Source organism: Macaca thibetana, chromosome 4 (genome assembly GCF_024542745.1).
Source record: "Macaca thibetana thibetana isolate TM-01 chromosome 4, ASM2454274v1, whole genome shotgun sequence".
NCBI classification, from domain to species: Eukaryota; Metazoa; Chordata; class Mammalia; order Primates; family Cercopithecidae; genus Macaca; species Macaca thibetana.
In genome coordinates, this window is record NC_065581.1 from 83,541,845 (window position 1) to 83,568,311 (window position 26,467).

The 26,467-nt window shown below is 39.0% G+C and overlaps 1 long non-coding RNA gene across 1 annotated transcript in view; it reads left to right on the forward strand.

Moving 5' to 3' along the window:
- Nucleotides 1-25,824, forward strand: part of LOC126953760 (uncharacterized) — a 139,958-nt gene extending 114,134 nt beyond the window's left edge. Inside the window, exons 5-9 of the long non-coding RNA XR_007725351.1 lie at nucleotides 8,324-8,484; nucleotides 9,276-9,461; nucleotides 10,612-10,868; nucleotides 11,629-11,890; nucleotides 25,713-25,824. This is a non-coding gene — a long non-coding RNA (uncharacterized LOC126953760). The remainder of the gene's footprint in view (nucleotides 1-8,323; nucleotides 8,485-9,275; nucleotides 9,462-10,611; nucleotides 10,869-11,628; nucleotides 11,891-25,712) is intronic.
- The last annotated feature ends 643 nt before the right edge of the window (nucleotides 25,825-26,467 follow it).

The window sequence follows — 26,467 nt, forward strand, 5'->3', positions numbered from 1 at the left end:
TCCTAAAGCGCAGTATTGGGGTGGGAGTTACCCGATTTTCCAGGTGTTGTGTGTCTCAGTTCCCCTGGCTAGGAAAAGGGACTCCCTTCCCCCTTGCGCTTCCCAGGTGAGGCAATGCCTCGCCCTGCTTCAGCTCTCGCTGGTCGGGCTGCAGCAGCTGACCAGCTCCGATCGTCCGGCACTCCCCAGTGAGATGAACCCAGTACCTCAGTTGAAAATGCAGAAATCACCGGTCCTCTGTGTCGCTGGCGCTGGGAGTTGGAGACTGGAGCTGCTCCTATTCGGCCATCTTGCTCCGCCCCCCCTTTCTTTCTCATTAGTAAGCTGAGGGTAGAGAGGTTAGGTAGAATGTGTATATACAAAGAAGTAAAAGAAAAACAGTTGATTTGGCTTTGTGCAGTGTTTCCAATGTTCTGGAAAGAACAAAAAAGATACGCATGTATATGTCATGAAATACAAATTGTGTAATTTTGATGATCCACGAATGAGTTAAATATTCTTATCCTTGAATTTAAAACTAGCATTGTATAATAAAAAGATGAATGACAACATTCAAGCTAATAATTTAAAGTATTAATTTTTCTCTACTTAGAATAACATTAAATATTTAAAAAACACATCATGATAAGTGGAAAGAGAAAGAAAGAAAAATCTTTATATTCTAGTACTCTTCACAATACTTTATTTCCTGCTTTTGGAGAAGGGGTTTCCTGCATTTTCATTTTGCCCTGGACTGTGCAAGCTATATAGCGAGGCCTGCTTCTCCCAGATAGAGCAGAGAAACCTTCAGCAACAGGGCAAGCTTAAAATCAGGAAGAGAATAGGAGTCACTGATTTTGAATTTAGCTCAGATGAACTAGAGGAGGATCATTAAAGTGAGGACCAGGCCAGGTTATATGGAGCCCAGGTGGATATTCGAGGACTGCCTTGATGAAGACACTAACAAGTCTGAAGGACACATGATTCCCAGTGAAGCTTCCTAGTCCATTTTCTGGCCCTTATATGTGGGAAATGGCCCTGGAAGAAGAAAGGACAAGTGCTGGCAGCTGGTAGATCCAGGTATGTGTGATGTGCAGTGTCTGAGCTGTGGCATTTCCTGTCATGCTGTCAACTTATACTTTTATTGCCGAACTTCAGCTCCAAACTCTTCTGGTCAGCCAAACCACATCTTGTGTGTTTTCAAGTAGCCCAGGGAAAATTTCTCTTTGCACCAGATGTCTAAAGCAATATGAGAGATCATGATGCTTTTGCTATGTCAACCCTAGGGTAAATGGAGGCCATGAGACAGGAAAGCAAAGATATTATTGGAGGTTGGAACTGTGTCCCATCTGGGCAGCAGCTGGCACTTTATCACGAAATGCATCTAAACTTCACAGCTCTCTCTGCCCACATCTGCCAAATAGAGTGAGATTCACAGGCAGAATGTCCTTTGCTTCCCACCCTCAGCTTCCAACTTTGAGCCTGTCCTCGTGGAGGCTGAAAGAAACACCAATGTGCACTTTCCTCCTTTCTTCATGCTCACATGTCACAGAGAAAGGTGTATTACACAAAAACAACTATAATGACCAGCTGTCCTTAATGTCTTTCATTTGACTGTTTTGCTTTAGCATGGATGCTAATAGTCTTACATGTAATATACTGTATAAGGATTTACAAATTAGGGACTAAAGGAGTGTCAGAGTGACAGACCTTCTCCCACCCTTATTTGTACCCATGAACTCGATAATGCATCTGCAAGGTATTATGATTTCTTTTAAACCTTATGAATAGCCAGAGGCAACAGTTTGTGTTGAAATAAGAAACACATTGCATTTAGCATCAGAACATGGCACCAAGGAACCTGAAGAAGTTACTTTATGTCACTGAGATATCTCCGTGAAATGGGGAAAGATATTCATGATCTCTGCAGACTATAGAGATGATGGCTTTGTTAGTGATTGTTATGAACTGAGTGTTTGTGTCCCTGCAAATTCACATGTTGAAGGCTTAATCCTCGGTGTGACTGCATTTGGGGATGAGGTCTCTAGGAAAGTACTTAGGGTTAAATAAGCTCATAAGGGTGTGTTCCTGATCTAATGGGATTCGTGTCATTGTAAGTGACACCAAAGCTCGCTCTCTCCACATGTGCCAAGAAAAGGCCATGTGAGGACATGGTGAGAAGGTGGCCATCTACAAGTCAGAAAAAACCTTCACCAGGAAATGAATTTCCTGTACCTGGATCATAGACTTCCAGCCTGCAGAAATGTGAGAAAATACATTTCTGTTGCTTAAATCATCAGTCTGTGCTATTTTGCTGTAGCAGCCAGAGCAGACTACATATTCTTAGAGTCTATGCAAGTGTGAATTTTCATTCTTACAGTTGGTACTTGATAAACTTCTGTTGAATTGTTGAATTCCAGGGAAACTTGGTGTGGGAAATTCCCATGGATCATTTCTTTGACAAAATCTGAGAATTTTGTTTGGCATTAACTGTCCCAAAGTGGGGAAAAATGACGTAGGGTAAGATAACAAGAAGAACCAGTGTCTGGAACATGCTGGCTAATTCTTAAAACAAATGACGTACTCAACATTGATTAAAAGGTGTGTTGAGGCATGGCCATCTGTAAAAAGGACATACTGAAGACAACTTTATAGCTCACTAAGAAATTCCATCATCTTATATAGGTCACAGGTGCACTTTTGAACTTTTAAGTACTTTTAAAATCAGTATGTATTAGTTTTGTGGCTGGCACAAAATTATATTAGAATCTTTATGCAAAAAATTAGCAAACTGTTAGAAGTAACAATAATTAATGTTTATATGATGTCTTTATAAAATGCATCTTTATTCATAATTGCATTTGTTTCTCTCAATAACCTTGTGGGAATAGTAACTGTTATACCTGTTTTATAGCAGAGAATACTGGATTCAGTATAAGAACAGGAAAAACTAGAAAATCATAGGTCTTGGGTTTGAACACAGGTCTTCTGATTCCAAACTAAAAAACTACATAGTTTAATAAAAAGTACACAATATGTTCTACACATTAGAGATTGAGGTTGCCCAGTACTCCGTAAATATGGATTCTAGTTCTAGCCCTGTCACCATCCAGAGTTACCTCTCTCAGATCCTCTCTTTCTCTAGGTCTGTCATTTCATCCACAAAATGAGGAGATTCCTTAGAGCAAATCTAAGTTGTCTATTTCTAAATAACCTGATTGGTATGAAGAAAAAATTGCAATTGAACAGCATTTAAAATAAATTATACTTCAATGCTGTCTGTTTTAGATGTGTTTTTCATATGGATGATGGGAAGTAAGATAAGCAGGGACACCCAAACAAGTGCCAGAACCAGTCAAGAGAACTTTCGCACTCAGAACAAGTCCTTCAAGAAAAGAAATGTCCCAGGCACTGAGTGCAAAGGCCTCTTCCTTTAGGATTTCATGGCAGATCCACAGTGGGAGGAGCTGTGGCTGTGCACGCAGCACACATTCTAGCCTGCTGAGCCCAGAGCAAGGAGGGGCTTCACCAGCAGTGTAGGACTTTAAATCCAACTGAGAAATGACAGTTTCAGAGGAGGCTGAATCCACTCCACATGCATCACACCTTTCCTAGAGGAGAACATAATCATTAGTCACAGATAAGTCCTGTGAAATGCCTCCTACATCTCACACAAAGATTGCAAATATCGTGTTTGGGGGGAGAAAAAGGAAGAAATCTTTACTTTTTAAGCTCATTTGCTTGCTTGCCTGCTTTTTTCCTTCCTCCCTGACTCCGTCTCTTTCTTCCTTTTCTTTCTCTCTCCTCCCTCTTTCTATTTTTTCTTTTGTTCCCTCTCTTTCTTTCTTTTTTCTTTTCTTTCTTTCTTCCTTTCTTTTTCCTTTTCTCTTTCTCATTCTCTCCCTCCCTCTCTCTCTCCATGCCCTCTCTTTCCCTTCAGCTCCTCTTTCCTTCCTCCAACCCTCCCTGTCTCCCTCTTTTCTTCCTTCTTTCTTTTTTTCTCCCTCTCTCATCCCGCTCTTCTCCTCCCTTCTTTCTTTTCTTTTTTTTCTTTTCTTCTTTTCTTTCTTACTTTCTCTCTTTCTTCCAAGTTTAACCTCTTGAAAATAATTTTGGTGTGACATCTTCGAAATTGTGCTCAATTACATTTCCAAATGGGACACCCAAACATTCATGTGAAGACTGGAGCGTCTTTGGCCCCTTTGGCACCTCTTTATACTCCTTCCTCTTCCCACTGCTGAAGTTCTTCTCCATGTTAGAGGCCAGGCAAAGTGCTATGAGAGGAAATCATGGTAGGGAAGCAGGTTTCACTACAGCCACCAGCCCCTAGGTGAGAAAGTTGTTGGTATGTGTTTCTACAGTTATGTAGCTCCCCGCTGATTTATGCAGCAAACAAATATTGAGCAGCTTCTATAAAACAAACACTGTTTTTTACTTTAGCAGGAGAAAAGATGAATGAGGCACCATTTATATTCAAACAACCCACAGTGTTAGTGGAGATGGGCTGCTATGTAAAGGAATCTGATAGACCACTGTAAAATGTGTGTTTGGAGGGATACATATGGTTTAGCATGGGCATACAGGAGAGAACACACAACTGTACCATACCTGAGAGTAGAAGGAAATTCAGAAAAGCCTTAATAAGCAGATGATATTGGAGCTGGATTTTGAAGGAAGTGTTTAATATCAAAAGAAGGGATGAGAGAAGGGAAGAACCTTTCAGAGAGAAAATAAGGCATGTACAAAGCAGGGAAAGAACATGGCCTCTTCTAGGAGCCATGAACTTTTTTGTAGAGCAGGGACCCAGGATTTACGTGAGGCAGTGGTGTGCTATCAGCCTGGAAGTTTGGACATCACCCAGAAGGAAAAGGGGTTTTTTAAACCATAGGAGTAGAGAGCTTAGAGTTTGCATTGGGGGCAGTAAGAATCCAGTTTCTGGATTATCATTCTGACAGAAGTGAAGAGAATGGATTAGAGGGAAGAGAAGCTGGAAAAGCAGGAAGACCAGTCAAAAAACTGGTGTGTAGTGCAGATACAAAGGAGAGAACATGTAAGTGATATTTAGAAGAGAAATTGCCAGGACTTGATGTGCAGCTGGACAGATGTTACATCAAATAAGATGTTACTATGCCCCAAAGCCATGACTATGCATAATGTCTGCCCATTGACTGATGAGCTAACAAACACTAGCTGCGCTATTTGTTGGTATTGAGGCCTGGGGTGGGGGTAGGGGGCCGAGCAGGAAAGTGGAGACGACAGTGAGGAAAGCATCTTCCCTCTCCCGAGGAATTTGTCCCCTACCTCACTGTTCAAGGAGTGGCCCATGATCTGTAGACCAGCAGCATCAGCTTCATCTGGCAGCTTGTTATGCAGAATTTCAGGTCCTACCTGAATACCAAATCCGATTCTGGTTTTTAATAAGATCCCCAGGTGAGTTGTATGTACATCATAGTTTGAGAAACACCAGCCTAGGGTAGTTCTTGGAAATTTCCCCATTGGCAGAAGAATTATGGAGGGAGTAATAAGAAAGAAGTAGCATAAAGCAGAAATAATAAAGTGCTGGAGATTCAAATTGTTAATCACAAGACTGTGGAGATTTATGTTTCTCTTTGTTCTGAAGTTTATACTTGATAGAAATTATGCCTAACTGCTAATCTGACCCTCTAGTCTTGCTCCCATTTCATATTTCTCCTGCTGTCCTTTGTTTAAATGTGGTACTTAAAAGATCATACAGTGAATAAAGCTATTTTGGGGTGATTAAGATAGATAAGTCTGATAACCAACTTGTTCTCATCTCTGTGGCATCTTCATGAACTCATTATTTCAAGGACATAAGGAACTGGTAAATATGGCTTTTATAAAGACTGAGCTAAATTCTCCAATATCTAAGACAGAGAAGAGACTCACAGGGGTGGGGCAGGTTCATATGGTCCTGGGAGGCAGCTCCAGGCATGGAGATTGAGACTGTGTCATTGTGACATCTCCCATATGCCTCAGAAGCTGTCATTTTCTCCAGACATGGACTTGAGTGGTTGTGACTCTTGCCTTTTCAGCCTCTCAGCCACTTTGTTAGTATGAAATTACTGGAATGAAAACTTGATGCAGATATTTAAATTAATGGAGAAATAAATAATATTCCCTTGAAATTATAAAGACAATTCAGGCCAATAACAGAGAGAGAAAAGACTTTGTAAAATGCTTAAAGCATACCAAGATCGAGAACAGAATATGTTGCTTTTTCACAAGCTCGAAATGATATTCAGCTCTAGAAAGGAGTTTAATATTAGTTTTGATATGCACCATGAAACTTAAAAATTTCCAGTCTGATGATACATTAGTTGCACCAAGAATATAGTAGAAGGTAGATCATATCCTTGTCCCTGTGATGACTAGAATGACTATATGTTAGCGCAGAGAAGTGGCAGAGAATGCATTAACTTTAGAAGCACTAAAGTGTTGCAGTCTAAGCAAATCACAGATGACTTCCAGTGACAATGTTAACTTGTTTTGTTTAGGCTGCATCACTTTAGTGCCTCTTAAGTTAATGCAATATTCCATTGATAGGAATATTCTCTTTTAAACTATTCTCATTTCCATAAGCCACAGCTGTGAAGGGAATTTACTTCTCAGGGGCAGGACAAACACTTTGAAACATTCAGAAACACAACACAGTCCATAAACCAAACAAATAGCTATTTTAAATCACAGAAATCACTTTAGGGTAGTTTTTATTAGCACTGTCCTAGGAAACACTGACATGGGCTCTCATCCTGACAGCCACTGCTTACTTAGACTTCGGCAAGTTACTTTACCTGAGTTTTCTCATCTGTAATGAGAAGTATCTTAAAGTGGATGGAGTGGGTCCAACAGACCATCCTGTGTTCCTGGGTATACAATTAATGATTGTACTCATTGGCCCACAGCATCCCTATTTTTGTTCTTTAACCTATGGATTTAGTATAACATGCCAACTAGAAGTTCAAATGGAAGTTTCTGACATCTTCTGAACCTCATAACAAAGTTGAAAAGACATGTGGGATGGAACAGAGGGAACAGTGATTGTCATCACGTTCTTTTTTTGCCTACTCGTTTGACCTGTGCAAAAAAAAAAAAAAAAAAAAAAAAAAAAAAATGTAGGATTAATAACAACTTATTCCAGAAGTCTAATTAGCTGGTGGCTTGAGTTACAGTTGCTCTCTTAGATGTCATGCCTTTGCTAGCACAACACACAAATCATTTGACAATTGTCATGTAGCTATAGAGCTGACAAATGTTATTATTACTTTCCCTAATTCAATAGTCAGAGAATACCAGATCCAGTGGCATTACCTGAAAGGTTCAGCAGTGCACGTTTTGCCTCAGTGCTACATCAGCTCTATGGCTCTTTGTTATAATGGTCCACAGGAACCAAGAACATTACATTATTCCACAAGATATAATACTGTATGACTTACATGAAATCATGTTGCTAAGATCTTGTGGAGAGTTTAACTTGGGAGGATTTCTCTATGGCTTGTAAGATACATGCATCCAGGGTGTAGGTAAAAACAAACAAACAAAAACTACTCTATGAGAATTCAAGGAAATGCCACTTCAGGAGAGTTTCTGCATATAGAGTTATTTAGAATATCACCTCCAAAGTGAAACATAAGTCACTGCATCTTATGCTTCTTGATCTAAGAAAAGAGGCACGCTGTTTAATGAATATTCTTCTGTTCTGTTTTGGAGGTAATATATGTCAGTTTTCAGAGTATATTTGTACTTCTCTGATCCACTTTTTAAATCTGTGAGATCATTATCTTGGAGTGTGCTCCAAGCCAGAAAAGGTTATGCAGGTTGCAGTCACGAAGTCTGCCCTTATGACTCAGTAAAGTCAATGTTGCTCAATATGTCTGAGAGAGTTTGATGTACTGTATAGATCCAATAGCAGTCATAATAGAATAATCACAGCAGAGGTTCTAGAACTTTCAAACAAAGTCATGGCTTTTTCAGAAAATATTCTCCTGATTTGCTACTAGGTCTTGGTATAGCATCCATGGCAGTGAAAAAAAAAATGGCAAGGGAATTTTGACTTGAGTTTCCCATCACACAGGAAATGTTATCCAATATGTCATCAATAATATGAGATTCCTGAAAGTATTCCATTGTAAAATGGAAGTGACATAAACATTATCAGGCTTGGAGAAGTCAGGGTCACAAATAAGTGCATGAACTGGTGGTTAATGCTTCTAATGCACCTAATCCTGACACATTACCAACTCTCCTTGACCCATACTCACTGATTAATGGGAAGATCTCTAAGATCACTTGACTAAGAAAAAAAAATTTTGGTTTCCATTTATAGGAGGCTTTGTAAATTTCCTGACACCATACAGAAATGAACCGCTACAGATTTACAGATGCATTAAAACGTGGCTCTGAAGGTTATTCTACGCATCTAATGGATAGAACATTGAGTTGATACATCTGAGTGTCCTCTTTGCCTTCAAAAAGAAATAACTACAGGTAAGGATGCACACCAAATCATGGGTAATGACTAATTGTTTTCCTGAATGGTCAGGGACTTGAAAGGAAAAATAATGGAGGATGACCAACCAAGAAGTTAGAGAAAGAAGACAGCAATAAACCTCTTCTGAATGGGTCAAGAGGGTGTTTGTGAATGCTCATAGAAAGATCCCCTCTGCAGAGAAGGTTCTCAATAATCAGGGGTAAAGGCAACCTATGCTATGTGTGTCTTTCAGCAGCTCTGCCCAGCCGCCCCAATGCTTGTTCCTTTGGATCATGATGGTAGCCGTGTAGGACATAATGCATGAACTCAACCACTTGTACTTCCTCTTTATGTATTTGAGTAAACAGTTTTTAAAAATCCAGTTTTGGCTGAAGTGATCTAATAAATCATGAATAACAGGGTTGCTGCTACATAACGGGGATAGTAATGAGTGCTACTAGAACACAGGGAATCTTGCTGGGGGGGCTTTTAGTATTTTTATGTCCATTTCTAACAGTTGACATTTAAGTAACCTCAAATAGACAATACTACTAAGATCATGTACTCTTCAGGAATGAAGGTTTGGGTTAGTTTGTTAGGGTAAGAACCTTAACTGAAGGATAGCAAAGGGTTATGGAATTGGAAATAGGTGAACAAAGTTTTAAGTACTAACTATGTCAGGATCAGTGGAAGAAGTGAAGATTTAGTAGCCAGGCATGTCTTCCTTGATCAGTTACACGTAAATTTATTATTTTTAGAAGCATGTTGTGTGCCCTGTCAGATTTTATCATCTTCACTTCTCTGCTAGACTCTCAGCAGCCCCACATCAGCCCTCTTATCCTTTGTTGCTGTGGCCAACAAATTTTCAAATTCCTACAGTCTCTGGCTCCTTCTGCCACCTTCAAACGTGTATTTAACACTACAGCACACTTCAGGAAGTGGGATCTAACTTTATGAGAGGTGACGAAAGGAAAAGGACTGGATGTTGTGAACTGTAAGTATGGGAGGGTTAGTTTCTATGGTGAAAACTTTAACCAATAGGACATAGTTGACAGGAGCAATCCAGGCATATAAACAGCAGGCCTCAGAAGAAAATCTCTATGGCTTGTATGAAACATGCATCCAAAAAGTGGTGGTGGGGCAGTAAACCTCTATGAGAATTTAAGGTTATATCACTATTGTTTCCTTTCTGCATTAATAGAATGTTCAGTGTTCTTACTTCTTTGCATAGCCTGTCCAGAGTCATCCTGCATGATTGAGTATAAACACCTGTGTCTTTTCTTGACCTACTGAGCAGCAGTGGCCAGCATGTTAAACTATCTCCTTGTATAGTCATCCCTTGGTATCACCAAGGGATTGGTTCCAGCACCCCCCAAGGATACCAAAATCCATGGATGCTCAGGTCTTTCAGTCAGCCTTGTAGGACCCACGAATAAGAGGGGCCAACTTCTTCTCCTTTTCCCTGCTCACTCTTGGTGCTCAGAGATTGAATCTCCCAAGTAAAGTACTATTGAATGAAATGCCATTTCCCTTGAGCAAATGCCTGCCCATGTCTTTCTGTCTGAATAGGAGACAGGGAATGGCAGATTAGGGAAAAGAACTGAAAAATGCATGCTGTCTGATGCCCCAAGATGTTGGTTTCACACAATTGATACTTATCATCTTGCACACTTTTATTATGATCATTCGCACTTGTTTTTATCATTTTTTTTCTTTGAGTGAGAGAGAAACATAAACTCTAACATGAAAACTGGTCACAGATTAAGGGTTAGAATCCTTTCAAAAGCACAGTATCTGTTGGCCTTGAGCTGGGCAGAAGTCGAGAAGGAAGCACCCCCATCTCATACTGTAGAAGGAGACAGTGGCAGGCAGTGACGGTCACAGAGGCTTTTGTGTATTCCGGGGGGTGTCATGAGGGCTTTAAGCCACTGATATCAAGCATTTGCTATCTTGGTGCGTATTTCATAGATTTCATACATGTGCTGCTATATATCTTTCAGCTCTAAGTAAAGAGTCCCCTTGAGTGGTTGGCTATGCCAAGACAGTGTATTTAAGAAGAGAAGTCTAAGAAGGCTTGCAGGGAACTTCTCTGGTGTACCTGAAGTGACACTGCATTAATTACCACCTCCTCTCTTTACACTCAGGGGAACTGAGGAGCTGTCCTGAATACTCCAGAGGCAGGAACTTGGAAGTTCAAGGCAAAGGGAATTCAAGGAGGGAGTGGTGGTGCTCAGTGGCATCAGATAGTATTACACAACTACATCTATGTAAACACTTATTAGGAAGTTGATGAAGCTATCAGCATGACTGGAGACAGATTGAGTACCCTGGGGCTCCTAAATTATAACAAGTAACGTCAAAGAAAGATATTTCTTTGACCCAAATCATCAGGTGCCCTGAGGTAAGAGTTCAGAATTTTTATTCCACCAGTCTGTATATGGTTTATGTTGCATTCTAGGTTAACCTCAAAAAGATAAGCCAAAAAACTGCAGGAAAAGAGCAATGAGATGTCCCAAACATCACATGTGGATGTTTGACCTAGGCTCACATTAGAATAAATCATGTACAATTGGACTGGGGGCTTGCTTATGATAAGCATTTCCCTAAGACTTCATGTATTCTTTATTAATGAGGAACATCACTTTGTAAAATTGAGATTGGCATTACCCATTTCAGACCCAAAGTTACTTAATGTTTATGTACTAGAGGGAAGTCCACATTTTTTCTTTCAGGATTAAAGACCTATAGGTGAGAAAAACAGAGATAATCAAGAGTAAGTGACTAGACAAATTTTTTTTAAAGGGAAAGTCTAAATGCAGAAATCTTAGCATTCAAGCTGTTTTAGTTTAGTGTCAACTACCTGACAGTGAATGGAGAGTGGAGATTTCAAAGTATTCCTGCTCATCTTCAGAATTTAGTATGCTTTAATATTAAAAATTAGCAATTTTAACACACACTTTTTACTTGGCTGAGTTGAATCTTCCCAAGTTCATCCACAGGTTCCTTTCACAAAGAGACGAGGTCCCACAACAAATGCAGGTGAAAGTGATTACCAATATAAAAAAGAGCTCTGTTATAAACATTTATTGGCACTCACATATTATAATTGGTGAAAAGCTTTCCAGACAAAGCCTCAACAACCTATTTAATCCATTTTGTAGCTCCTCTGAGAGACCTGGTCTGGAGATCACTTGAACCTTAAGCCCCTGAGCTTCCCAGAGATCACTTAGAACCTGTGGCCTGTGTGTTCTCCTAAGGCCTGGCAGCAGAGCTGGGGAAGCTGGTAGTGGGAGAAGGTGAAGAGAGCAGACTCACTCCTGGCAGTAGGAGAGGGGCGATGGAGAGATGAGCACCAGTTGCTTCATGGCGCAAGTTGTCCAGGCAGAAAACTGCCTGAAATCTTCAGTTCTCAGCTTACTGCTGGTAAGTACCGAATAAAACAGATGCTTGATTTGCTCAAAAATAGAAAGGGTGAATAGGTGGCTAGCTATTCTAGAGTAAGAAAAGCAACGAAGCTGGGTGGTTTTTGTCTTTCTCAAATGTTTTCTTTATTCTCTAATATACCGATCTGCCATAGACATTGTTGTTAGACTACCTACTATTGTGCTGGAAAAGGAAAGGGAGTTTTGTGGTATGCAAAATTTGGGATATATTAAATATTAAATAAATAGATGAGGACAGATGTTATCAAGTGATAACGTTTTCTCCCAAAACATAGTTCTCACTTTCGTTCATACCTCACGTTCCTCCAAATTTTAACTTCTCATTTTTGTTCTTATTTGTAAAGAGGTATCTCTTTTGTGGGATTAACTTGTTATCTGTAGAAAAGGACATAAGACATTGGGGATTTGATGCTTCTCTTCACTAAAGAAAGAATATTATATACTTTTATAGAGTTTAAATAGAGAAAATGTTATATACATATAGTAAATACCAAAAGAAATGTAAACTTTCTTCATTTACTCTTCAAAGTGTACTCATATGAGGAATCTGTAGCATTAAATAATAAGAGAACAGGCAAGGCACATACAGGGCTTAGGAAAAATGTTGTTGTTGTTGTTGTTGTCATTGGAAAACCTACATTAGGTTAATCCCAACCAACACCTGAACCTGCTCAGCATCTCCAACTCTGCATCCTGGTGCCCCTGCTGCACATAACATCCCTTTCTCATTGCCCACACACATTTTAACCTCTCAAAGCCTCTTAATTGAAAACATCTTCCATTCTATTCTAGAAAGATAATCTCTACTTGAGAAAATGTGATACCCAGACAAGAAATATTTCTTCTTTCCTTTTATTGATCTGATAAGTCCTCCAGAGGTAAGGCTGAAAAATCAGTGAGAGCTGCCTATCAAAAAGACACTTCTGTCAAATTAAGCAATTTAACATTTTGGAGTGTGACATGAAATTCCTATTTTTAATAGCATTGTCACAAAGTTGCATCACCAACTACAGACATGTATATGGTTCAGTGGTGAGTCACCAGTTACCACTGGTTAGAGATCTTTCCTGAGGGATTAGAGCTAGTAAGAAGGGACTAACAGATATCTGTGGGTATTTAAAAAAATACACACACACACACACACACACACACTTTATTTTTAAAAGCAATTTTAACTTCATAGCAAAATTTAGCAGAAGGTACAGAGATTTCCCACATCCTCTCTACCCCTGCCCCCTTCCCAAAGCCCCCACCATAATCAACATCCTCCACCAAAGTGGTACATTTGTTACAAATTATGCATTTACACATTATTATTACCCAAAGTCCATAGTGTACATTAGGGTTCACTCTTGGTGTTGTCTATTCTGTTGGTTTGAACAAATTTGTAATGACATGTATCCACTATTATGATATAAAAGTCATTTCCCTACCTTGAGAATCCTCTGTGCTCTGTCTATTCATCCCTCCCTACCCACTAATTCCTAGCAATCACTGATCTATTTACTGTCTTCATAGTTTTATCTTTTCCAGAATGTTATATAAGCGGAATCATACAGTACATAGTCTTTTCAGATTAGCTTCGTTCACTTAGTCATATGAATTTAAATTTCCTTCATATTTTTTCATAGCTCATTTCTTTTTAGCCTCAAATAATATTCCACCGTCCATCCATCCACCTGCTGAAGGATATATTGACTGCTTCCAAGTTTTGGCAATTATGAATAAAGCTGCTATAAACATTTGTGTACAGGTTTTTGTGTGAACATGTTTTCAATTTATTTGCATAAATACTAAACAGCACAGTTGCTGACTCATATGGTATGAGTGTGTTTAGTTTTGTGAGAAACCATCACACTGTCCTCCAAAGTGGCTGTATGATTTCGTGTCTTCTCCAGTAATGAATTGGAGTTTCTATTGCTCCACATCCTCACCCGCACTAGGTGTTCTCAGCATTCTGGATTTGAGCTATTCTAATAGATGTGTGATGCCATCTCGCTGTTGCTTTAATTTTCATTTTCCTGATGACATATATTGTGGAGCTTCTTAAAGTATGCATATTCATCATCTGCATACCTTCTTTGGTAAGGTGTCTCCTGAAATCTTTGGCCCATTTTTTAATCGGGTTGTTTTTTTCGTATTGTAGAAGCTTAAGAGTTCTTTGTATATTTAAAGAACAGTCCTGGCCAGCCACAGTGGTTCACACCTGTAATCCCAGCACTTTGGGAAGCCCAGGCGGGCAGATCACCTGAGGTCAGAGATTGGAGACCAGCCTGGCCAACATGGTGAAATCCCATCTCTATTAAAAAAAAATGAAACTTAGCCTGGCATGGTCATGGGTGCCTGTAATCCCAGCTACTCAGGAGGCTGAGGTAGGGAGAATTGCTTGAATCAGGAGGTGGAGGTTGCAGTGAGCCGAGATCACATCACTGCACTCCAGCCTGAGTGACAGAGCGAGACTCCATCTCAAAAAACAACAGCAACAACAACAAAACCAGTCCTTTATCAAATATGTCCTTTGCAAATATTTTCTCCAAGCCTGTGACTTATTCTTTTTATTCTTTTGATGACGCCTTTGAGCAGAAATTTTAATGTTAATGAAGTTTATCTATCAATTCTTTCATCAATTGTGCTTTTGGTGTTGTATCTGTACTTGTGGCTTTGATGGAATGCTCTTGTGATGTGGTGGCGTTTATACAGAACCGAAGTGTGGCTTTCTTGAAGACCTGTGTCTCTGTTGATACTTTGCTATCTTAGCTTTGCTAGAATCTCTTGGGACTATCAATTGGTGTCCTTTTTGCCAACAGTCTATGTTAAGCAATGTCTTATAGTTCTCAGGAGGTTTGGTAACCCATGAAAGCCTTTCTATGAGGACATGTCCTTGGAATCACAATTAGACTTCCATCCACTTTAATCTCTTGCTCCATTGACTTATTAATATAAAATAATTTTCAAATTCAATATTATAGAATGTCATCTTTTTATTCTTGTGTTATGTCATTATCACAACCATTAAATTTATATTATTTCAAGTGTTATAAATAATTCATAACAGTGAAAAAAGCCATTAATTAACCTTCATTTCACAGTGCCCCAGATTTCAAATGGCTTTGCTATTTTCAAGACACACTTAAAGGATCGCCTTTATATCAATTATTATGTAAATTAACTTGAATATAATTTTATATCATATGAACCTTGACAAAAATGTAGTAGCTAAAACCAATCTCTACCTGGCTCCATAGTTCCCAGAAAAGTCTGTTTCATAACAAGACAATGAAAGTGAGAGGCAAGTATAGACAGATAAATAAATGTCTAGCACATGAAGCTTCCTAGTTCCTTCACTGCCTCATCATCTGTGACCTCTCACCCACTCATCTTTGCTACCAATCCCACTGTCACATTCAAGACATTGCTGCCACCTTCATAATCACTAGTTCAACCTTCTGAATAAAACCGCCTTTCCTTTCAGCTTATTTGTGAGACTATAGCCACTGAAACTTTTCTCCACCTTCATTAGGACCTTCAGGCAATTGATCCTTCCTTCAAGTTTGTCTTACTGCATTTATCTTCCACTCTTATCCAACCTAGATTCCATCATCCATAATTTCAACAGCCCTCTTACCAGTAATCTAAGTTCTAGTGCCTCTCTTACTGTCTCCTTGTCTGCTAAAAACACAATCTTGTATGAAACCAACTCTCTGCTTCCTCTGTGCCTAGAGAAAAATCACTAAATAGTTCGGACTGGATCCTGTATTCATTCATGATCAAGGTCGGAGTCGGGTGCTTGTCATCTACTTCTGATTTCCATGAAGAAAGCTATTTCCCTTAACATTCATTACTTAGGCTGCCCTCCCTAAGGCAAGAGGATTTACTTCTTTAATTAGAAAGTTTAAAGAGAGAATATGAGTGTGCCTCCTGGCTCAGTCCTTCCCTCTCTCCTTTCTTGTTGCAATGTGTCCAGCTGCAGAGAACACACATTGTGCTCCACTCCTCCACTCTGCCAAAATTTCAGGGGATGCCTTGACATAAGTAGAGAGATGGGGAACATTTCAGAGCAGAGACTATAATCGTGGCCTGAAGATGCCAGTCCCCTGAATATTATTGAGAAAGGACTTTTAAGATTGTAATAGCAAGAATCTATACCAAGAGCAGTTGGAGAAACACCTGTACTCTTTTTTGCTGATTGTCCTCTCAAGTCTCCCAACATTGCGTATTGTCTGCATCCCAAATCTAGACCACAATCCCATCAAGAGAGGATAAGATATATGCATATAAAAATTCTTCACATAAAGATTCCTAAGCTACTAGGAATCACTGAGGAGACTTCTCAAGAAGATCTTAAAGATGAGGAAAATTAAAAGTTTAATTTTAATTAAAAAGTGATTCGATGGCACTTGTAGAACACAATGCATAGAAGCAGTCAGAAATGGTTACACTTTATTTAACTAGTTGTTTGGTATTTTATTGTTTAAAAATACACGTATATACATCATCTCCTTCAAGTCTTACAATGCCCTATGAGAGAAGAATGGATTACTGCCAGAATTATCAATGATGAAACTGAGGCTCAGCAATTGTTACTTGCTCAAGGGAACCCAACTAAAAATTACATTATACTTCAGATCAATGAGTTATACCATTTACTTTATTCCTCCAAATCCCATCCTTCTTCCCAAGCCTAAGATGTGCTACTGAGCCTGAAGAATGACCAATAGTGATATAGGACCTGAGTAGTATAATAAGATTAAAATATTTTGAGAACTAATAAAAAGAAGAATGAAGAAAAAAATCAATAACAAATTTGATACTTTGGCCTTTTAAAGGATCCTTGAAGAGTGACTATGTTTGGCTTAAAGGAAGAACTATCTTTTAAATGAGAGATTTTAAAACATATTTGAGCAGATTCAGAAAACTCTTGCACGTAATAAAAACACCCCTCCTTCAGCCAGCCTGCACAGTTATTATTATGAATAATTTATATTTCTCTGGGGGTTTTTGCTATTTATTGCTCTTAATTATGTGCTTTTCAAGTGCCACTATAGATTCCCTGGGGAAACCCTTGAGAAAAGTAAGTTGTCATGCTGGGAAGCATCAGCCTGATGGCTCATTGGTACTAAAGTCTGTGGTCTGCGGGTGACAGCAATTACCCTTCATTAGCTTAGCAGAGCCAATGGAGGAAAGTTCTTCTTAATGGGCACTTGAAATGGGTGTTAACTTTGTCTTTTCAAAAGAAAAACTTCTTTGGGGGAGGATGTACAAAAGGAAAATGGAATGCTGAAAGAAGGGAGGGAGACTTTTAGCTGTTTTTATTCTTTGTACTAAATCAAATAATAGCTTATTAAATAGCCTTAGAACAATATGGGCGCTGACTAGAGAAATAGATAGAAGATCCTGAAATCTGGGTTCTGTTTCAGGGGTGCTATTAACTTACTAGGATTTTTGTGCCCTGGATTCTTCATTTGCAAAATGGTGTGGGATATGGCAACGAGGATAAATTGGACCAAATTTAGGAAGTCTTAGTTCAATACCAAGGATCTGGCTCTGAACAAAAGACACTCTAACTACAGGAAAAGAAAATGCTTTAAAATAATTTACTCAGGCACACTGGTTAAATTCACTATCTCTGTAATTGCCCTTCTAGCACCCAGGGAGAAGTAGAGAAGACCTGAAGATTTTTAGGAACATGGGAACTAAATGATGATGGACAGCTTAGCTCCGCAGTGTGATAATGAGTGGAGTGGCTCTGAGATTCAAAGAAGGCACCAGTGTGGGTCATGAATGATACCCAGCTGGCACTCATTGTTACCAGCCATCTGTAGATTCCAGAGGCTTTGTCATTTGCTAGTGTCCTGTCTGTTGTTAAATATTTTTAATATTTAGCCTAGCCTGGGGTGATTTTAGAGACCCAGATATCTACTAGCCAGCTGTGTGAACTTAACTGTCTTCTCAGAACCTGAGATTTTTATGAAGAGGTTGTGCTACAGGATCTATACATTTTTTTTTCACTAATGCTCACATTATCTGGTATTCTGAACTACTCTACTTCAGACTTTCATCACAGAGTCCAAGTCAAAAGCTAACTCCCATAACATTATGAACGTTTTTTTTTAAAACTATACTGAATACCCCTAAATCACTGTTCTAATGAACCTGAAGAGTTTAACTGATGATTTTTAAGAGAGCAGGTAATTTAGATACAAAGTTAGCAACATGATTCTCTGCACAAATACAGGATAAGAATACATATAAGGTCAACAAAATACTCCTAGTCCTTGAAATCAAGAGATGATTATGCTAATACCATCATTTTGTTGTTTTGTAAGAAAGACAACATGACAATATAGTCATGAAAGGAATAGGAAGTTGGCAGCAATAAAGCTCTAAAAATAATTTGAATCTTAAAGGAAGTAAGGGTAAAATAGGCACTGTTGCATTCACCAAACCAAGCTCTACCCAGGAGACTTGGGAAGGACTGAAGAATCAGCAAGTGCATATTTAGATAATTATTTTAGTAGCAGACTAACGTGTGTATTATTCTAGTAGCAGAGTAGTGTGTAGTAGTGGCACCAAAACATGGTACGTGTGTGTGTGCAGGGTTGGGGGGTGTATTTAGAACAAGTAGAAGATCTTGGCCTGGAAGAGCCAGGTCACTGGCCTACACCAGCTACACAACTCACACAAGCACACTGCCTCCCCTACCTGTAGGTTCTACTTGTTCAACATGGACACTGATGTTGGCACTTCAGTTAATTCTCTCCACAAAGCTAGTGTTGCATCCCTCTCACATTATGGTGGTGCTTCCAACTTCAGGTAGTGCAAACTGAATTGCTATTTATCACCCCTGCTGATACACATGTAACACTTGGGTTTAAACCACGATAATATTGGCATTCTTAAGATTCTAGAGGCATGTCCTAGGGTTTTAGACCTAAAGCGAATAAAAATTAAGCAAGGGTCAAGCTTATTTCAGGACCCTTGGGCACTGATGAACTGTCTTTGATAACACTGAGCCTTCCCTCTACAGCGATACCTTGGGTACACTCTGCTCTGCCTCTTATGACTACATTTTCCCAGTCACCAGCTGGGTGGGACAGGAGCCATGGTGCCAGTAGGAAGCAATGTCAAATTATGTCCAGGCTTGCCAATTAGCATAGACCCAAATGCCATGAGTCCACTTCTCTGCTTCTAGCATTTGGTGATTGGCACACTTCCAGATTGAGTGTTCCTACCCAGAAGGTAGCCAAACTTCCTTAGCTTTTTGGCATTTGAAGCTATAGAGAGGATTGATTTATAATATTATATATAATATTTAGAAGATCCTGACATATTCTAATTTGTATATTTTAGGGCCATAAACATTATTTAATCCAGAAATATAAAGGAAAAATTTGGATAAACATTATGATAATAATAGCCTGGTGAACCTAGGGAGGGCTCTGATATTAGAAGCCAAAGTGTCTATAATCTTGAGTGGGAGTAGTTCCAAGTCTGTTTCTTAGGTAAGACCGTGAAAAATATGTCTTCAGGAAAGACAGCAAAAGCTGGGAGAAGGTTGTACATCAGGAGTAGGATTGATTAAGCACCTACCAAGCTCTCTACAAAGAACTCAGTTCAGAAGGGGGGAATAAAAAACACTTGTTTATTCACTTCATATTTATTAAGTATCTACAATGTGCCAGATACCATTCTGGGCATTAATTGTGCCTAAGTGGACTAAAATCTTGCCCTAGTTCATTTTGCATTCCAATGAGACTCAAGCAACATATAAGGAAAATTACTGAGAGGCAATGTGGTATTAGAATGGGAACGGGCTTTGGAATCAGGCGGGCTTTCTTTAAATCCTGGCTTCATCACTTTCTAGATATCTAACTGGGATAGTTTACAAAACTTTCTCATGTTGTTTTGTAAGAAATGCAAGATAACATAGTCATGAAAGGAATAGGAAGTTGGCAGCAATAAAGCTCTAAAATTAATTTGAATCCTAAATGATACAAGAGTAAATTATACTTTACTTCTGCTCATAAAACTAAGCCATACCCAGTTGACTTGGGAAGGACTGCTTTACTTTTCTCGTTAGTTAATAGAAAATAAAAAATACCTTTTTTGCACAGTTGTTGTAAGAATTTGCAATAATGTATATAATGTCCTTGCCCAGGTCTAGCACATAGATAAGGCTTCACTCAGACAATTCTTATTATTGTTATTGGAAGTTGGAATTGTTCAAAGACAGAGAGGAGAAAGACTTAGTACTCCTCTTTTTTCCCCTTTTACATTGTCCCACTTATTGCTTCTTACTTGGCATACTTGGAGACTAACTGGCTTTATCACCTTCGGTGTTGTTGCCCTGAGCCCATTTTATATTCTACAACCAGACAGAGCTTGCTAATGCTCAAATCTGATCATGTCACTGTACTTTGTAGACCATTTCAAAGGATCCTCTAAGCAAGAGATAAAGTTTAAATTGTTTGGCACAGTTAAAAGATCTTGCATACACTGGGGCATACCTACTCAGCAGCCTCCTCTTACCACACATTCTCCTTCCACCTTTTACTTGGACCTAGCTACTTAACAACTGAACCATTTAGGTTTTACTTTTTAGCCTAGGGGTGCATCAAAACACTGAGATGGTAAGGGCAACAAAGTCTGGGATCCTCTGTCCTACACTATAATTGCTTCTTTACTTCTTCGAGGGTCCCAATGGAACCTTTTTTATGTTATGGAGGTATTTAGGAATCAGTGAAAAGGTTTTTCCCCCTAGAAAAATAATTATATATGCTAGAAACAAAGTACATATGCTCCTGCATTTAAGAGATTCATGGGCACTTGCACCCCATCTGTGGACCCCCTAGAGTAAGAACATCTTGTTGAGGGTTTGACATAGGCCGAATGAATGCGTAAGAGGTTTAACCTATCTAGATTTACATCTGCCAGCATATCCAAGGGAAATTAGAACACTGGAAATTGCCCTTAGGAAGGGAGAAAATGTTCAGGTTTTTGCAAAAACAAAGTGGAAATCTGGCTCTCCATTTTGGGGATTTGGCAGTTTAATTGATGACATCTCTCTTTTGGGTTCTGAACAACCAACAGAAACAAGGGACCATATAAGACCAAAATATCTGTTCCATTAATGGTTTGGATGTAGTGACAAACAGCTTAAATTGGACTCTGATTGGGAAGGCACAAGGCTCTGGCTATTGCATGGGAAATGAGAGGTGCTGGAGAGCTGGAGCCTTGCTGATCCAGGGGACAAGAAGCACAAGCTAGATTATGAGAGGCAGAGTGACAAGTGAGTGGTGATTGCTAATGCATGCCTGCCCAGAGATGAAATGCCAGCCCAATGGTATTAACCTCTCACTGGTTTCCCTAGGTGAGTCTGCCACCCCTTCTATGGGGGCAGGAGGTCACACACCAGCTATGTTCCTAATATTTCCTTAAAAGATTACAGGAGTTGGAAGCTCCTATTTTTAGGATCCTGGCTGGAACTCAGGGAAGGGAACAGGATTACCCTTACATCCACTTAGTCTTATCATTATTGTTGTTTGTTTGTTTATTCTGTCTGTTGGTGGATACGCAGTCCTAAATCTTACCCTGAATAACCCAAGGGATCTGTAGAATGCCTACACAGAAATCATACATAAAATAAATACATCTTGAGAAAAGGCTCAAACAAACTCCATATTCTTAGAAGTTCATCTTTTTCTTCTCTGTCTCTCCATTTCTCTGTCTCTCTCCCTTTAGTTACTCTATACATATCTCTACTTGCATACTAATTATGGGCTACACTGCCTAGTGTAGCCATGTCCCTTCCCCCTTAGAGAAGACAACTCAATCACCTGAGATCTCAAGACTTAGTTCTTGATAAACTAAATAAATTTGGAAAACTGTCCCTTTGGCCTGCCATTTAAGCTTATTGTTTTGCCCTGGGACTTAAACCTCAAGGTTTGCTCAGAGGGTAGACGTCTACAAGATACTAAGATTTTAAAAGAAAGGTAAGAGGCATTTTTTTAATATTTGCAAAATGTTATTTCCCATCGCAAATGGTCTACTTCCATTTTAAAAGTAGTGAAGGTGAGTACCCTTGGGTAATAAACTGCAAGCTAAAAGGAAGATTATAGCAAGAGATAAGGAAGTTTGAGTATAGGCTGGGTAAGAAAGGGAAACCTGTGTGATCACAGCTCGGACCCTAAGTTCTTGGCTCACACATAAATAGAAATTAACACCACGCCAAACCAAAACTTATCTCAGGCAAAGTTTAATAGGTTTGCATCTCTGGCAATGCAAGAGAGCAGTATATGGGAATAGGATCCTGGTGCTAGCTCTCTGAAAAGTGTGGTTCTTGTCATTTTAAGAAGTTGAGGTGGAAAAAGGAGCAACGTGTAGGTGTGTAAAGGTGGGGAAATTTTAGCACCTGCTTCTCCGTGGGTCACATGTCTCATTAGCATGTTATCCTGGGTGTGATTTTGATATTATAATGATATTATAACATGTAAAAATTCGGTGAAGGTCAGCACTAGAGTCTGTCTTGTCTTTAGCCTGCTGCATCTGGTCAGGTTATCAGAAACAGACTCCCACTTCAGCAAGCTTGGCAGAAGTAACTCAAAGAGACAAACAGGTTCTTCCTATTATGGCTGTGAATTCAGCTTGGTCAGCTAAGTTAGGGAGGAGCAGCTTTTTCCAGTTTAAGACAGAATTTTCTCAGATATGTCTTCAGCTGGTAAGTGAGTGAATGTATTCCTAACATGGTAGTTTATAAGGAAACTGGGTAACCAAGATCAGCATCATCTCTAGGCAAAGGAAATCTTTTTTTTTTTTTTTTTTTTTTTTTTTTGAGACAAGATCTCACTCTGTCACCCAGGCTGTAGTGCAGTGGCACAATCATGGCTCACTGCAGCCTCAACTGCCTGGACTCAGGTGATCCTCCCACCTCAGCCTCCTGAGTAACTGGGACTACAGGTGCATACAACCACGGCTAGCTTATTTTTATATTTTTTGTAGAGATGGGATTTCACCATGTTACCCATGCTAGTCTTGAAGTGGGATCAAGCAATGTGCCCATCTCGGCCTCACAGAATGCTAGGATTACAGGAGTGAGCCACTACACCCAGCCAGAAAATCTTAAGTTTGAACATTAGATAGCTTAAATATCAAAAATGTTACCCTAAGTTGTGAGCTCTTGTGCTCTCTTTCTCTTTCCATCTCCCCTTCCTCATTATTAATACCCCAGCAGCCCCCCTATACAACATATACCTATAGAAACTTGTTTTTGAGATCTTGAAATAAAAAGACTATGGAAATGACTATGCATCTGTGTGTTGAATTTTTGTGAGATAAACAGCATAGGCGGGAAGCCCCAGGATCCCAATTTCCTTCAATAGCTTACAGCCACCACGGATGGGCACACAGAGCCTGCGAGGCTCTCCATCTGTACAAACAGCACGTGATTCTGCTATTCACACCACATTTTCCTTCAAAATGCCTTGTAATGTACAAAGATCAATAAAAAGTGAACCAGTACTTTTATTTAAATGTCATCTCATAAAGGCAAGCAACACAGACAACCTTTTCCCAGAGAGATTCTATTATAATGTACTATTCACAGATGGCAAAGCCTTCTCTTCTTCCTAAACTCTTGACCAAGAAGGTTCACATTTCTTTTAAAAGTTAGCTATTGTTCACTGAAAAAAAAAAGAAATGTATGGAAGCCATTTTTAAGAGGAAAACCAATTTGGAATTCACCAAAAATCAAGTTGTTCTTAGGCTGCAATCTTTTTGAGCTTATCTCTTGGTCTTTGAATTTGAGGACGAATGGCCTGTCAGTGGGACAAGCTGAGGTAGAGCCACATATACCCACTGTGAGGCCAGGTGTGGAAACTGTAGGGGAAAAGAGATGTTCTACCCTTGATTCTCGTTTTTCTGATCTCTTTTAAAAAAATAACTGGCCCTGAAAACTAATTTCCTCTCATGTTATTTTGTATTTTTAGACCAGGCAGGGTGAAGAACAATGAAGCAAAACAACAAACGCAGCAATCATGAAAATTAATATCTTCAGCACCCTGCTTACCCTTATTTGCCTTTTGAAAAACATCTGCCTACAGTGTTTCTTTTCACTTATTATGGGCATGTCTGATCAATGTTTTGCATGTCATGCAAACAATTTGGTTAACTGAAAACTCACAAATTATAATTTCCTTTTCTGATAATTGTTGTCAAAATGCATGCAGAGGTGAATCCTGAAGTTGTGCAAGTTCAAAAAAAATTGTTTTAGATCTTCTTCCTTTCTTTCCTTCTCTCTCTTCCTCCCTTCCTTTCCTTCCACAGTAGAAATAAGCGAACCGAATCAGCCTGAATAGGCCTTAAATCTCTGTTCTGCAAGACACTAGCCATTTAGCCTTGAGTCTTTAGTTTCCATATCTGAAAAGTGACTATGATATTGCCTCCTTTGCGTGATTCCTCTGATATTGGCAGATATTTGTGAAGTACATGGCAAAGTACATATTCAATAAATAGTAGTGACTCTCATAATTTATGTAACAAATATTTTTTACCTAATGTATATAAGAAACCACATTGAGGTGCTTATCATCATAGTATTAATAGTATGTGCTTTGACAAGGGTACAGAGGACTATCTAAGAAATGACCTAATAGTCGGTATTACAAATAGTAGACTTCATCATAGGCAAAACCAAGCCTATGACTTGTGATCTAACTTCCTGATGCAATGTGGGGAGCAGTTCTAAGTACTGTTGACTTACAATCAATGCTAGTTGTTACTCATGGAAAGGGTACAGCCTCACCTGGGAACACTTTAATCCTGTGACAGTCCATACCCCAATCCAATTGTCATAACAGCAGGCTATTTGGCTTAGAGAATGGACAACACTGACATAATGAACTTCTGTTTGTGTATTTATTTAATATGCAAATATTTGTGGCTTTTGATACTGTTTGTAGGGGAGGAGAGATCCAAAAGACTTTCTTATCAAAAAGCTGTGCTACCATCACCACAACTGTAAACATACTAAGAACCACTGGATTATACACTTTAAATGGGTGAATTCTATAATATGTGAATTGTATCTTAATAAAGCTGTTTTTTAAATGTAAAATTTAAAAATAGCTAAAATGTTAAAAAACTGTGCTAACAAATCAGTAGGAATGAGTTAAAAACTGACATCTAACAGAATGCCTTCCATGTGCTTCTTTATATAGTTATTTTCCATCTTTCCAGTCTTTCCCCTCCCATTCCACAGTTAAATTTTAATATTTGAAGAATTTTTTTTGAAGAATGGAACTTATTTTGCAGCTTTTAGGCAATATAATTCATACGCACCTCTTCTATGGGCTAAACAAATTATACATCATATTTTCAAGGCAAAGGATATTTCAGGGGATAAGGGATGTGGTATAACACTTAAGAGTTCTGGAGTCAGGCTGCTGTCACTCAAATGTCAGCTCTACTTTTTTCTGTGGTGTGCATCTGTATAAGCTGTTTAATCACTGAGCCTTGAGTCTTCATTGGTAAATTCAGGTTTATTGAGAGGATCAAATAAAATCTTGATTTACAACACTTAATGCAGTGACTACATTAGTAAGCACTTGAAAAAATTGTAGCTAGTCATCATTAATATTTTATAGGATTTTAATCTGAATTATAACAAGGTGTATTATAATGACACCTCTAATACTTGTAATATTTATTCGTTCTTCATGTACTATGACAGTTCAGACTTAAAAATGTACACGTTTCAGAACTGGACTTCTCTTGTTGCTTAAAATATTTTCTCTCTCTCTCCTCAGCCTCCTCACTTCCTTTATAGATTCATCTTTCATTGAGGAAGCCAGGGAAAAAATGGCATATTTCATTTCAGCCTTTATGAAATAAGACTACATGGATAGTCAAACTTTTAGTTTCTGAGAAGTTTTGTAGAAATAAAAAAAAAAAAAAAAACAAGAATTTTTTATCTTTGCTTCTTTATTTTCAGCAGACCAAGTAAGTCACATTGGCACAGATATATGCTTTTGTGGTAGTTAATTGGAAGTAAGAAACGTTCGTGCTCTCATGTCTACATATGTACTCAACACAAACTTTGAATTTATATTTTGAAATGTGGACAATTTGAGAATAAAATAGCCTTACCTATTTATTTATTCTTTCAGTTCAGGTGCTTATACTTTGTTTTTGAAAAACAAAAATCTTAATATCCTACTCTGACATTCCCCTACTTACACCACAGATTGAGGCAGTTTGGAATATGTAAGGGGCCATCTCTGCTGTGAGATCACTCATATCTGACAATCTGTTTAAGGACCTTGAAGATGCTCTGAGGCCAATTGTAATTCCCCCAACCTCTCCAGAGAAATACACGGGGCCAGGGTGGACTGCATAGGCAGTACTGCCACTGCCAGAGAGCGCTGGTTGCCAAGGAGGCTGCTGCCCCACTGCCCGTCTCCCTAGCGCTTCACCTTCAAGATTCTTAGGCACTTGCTCTTGTGTTCTCTATTGCTAGCTATTTCTTGCTCTTGCTTTCTTTCTCCATTGCTCCTCTTCTCTC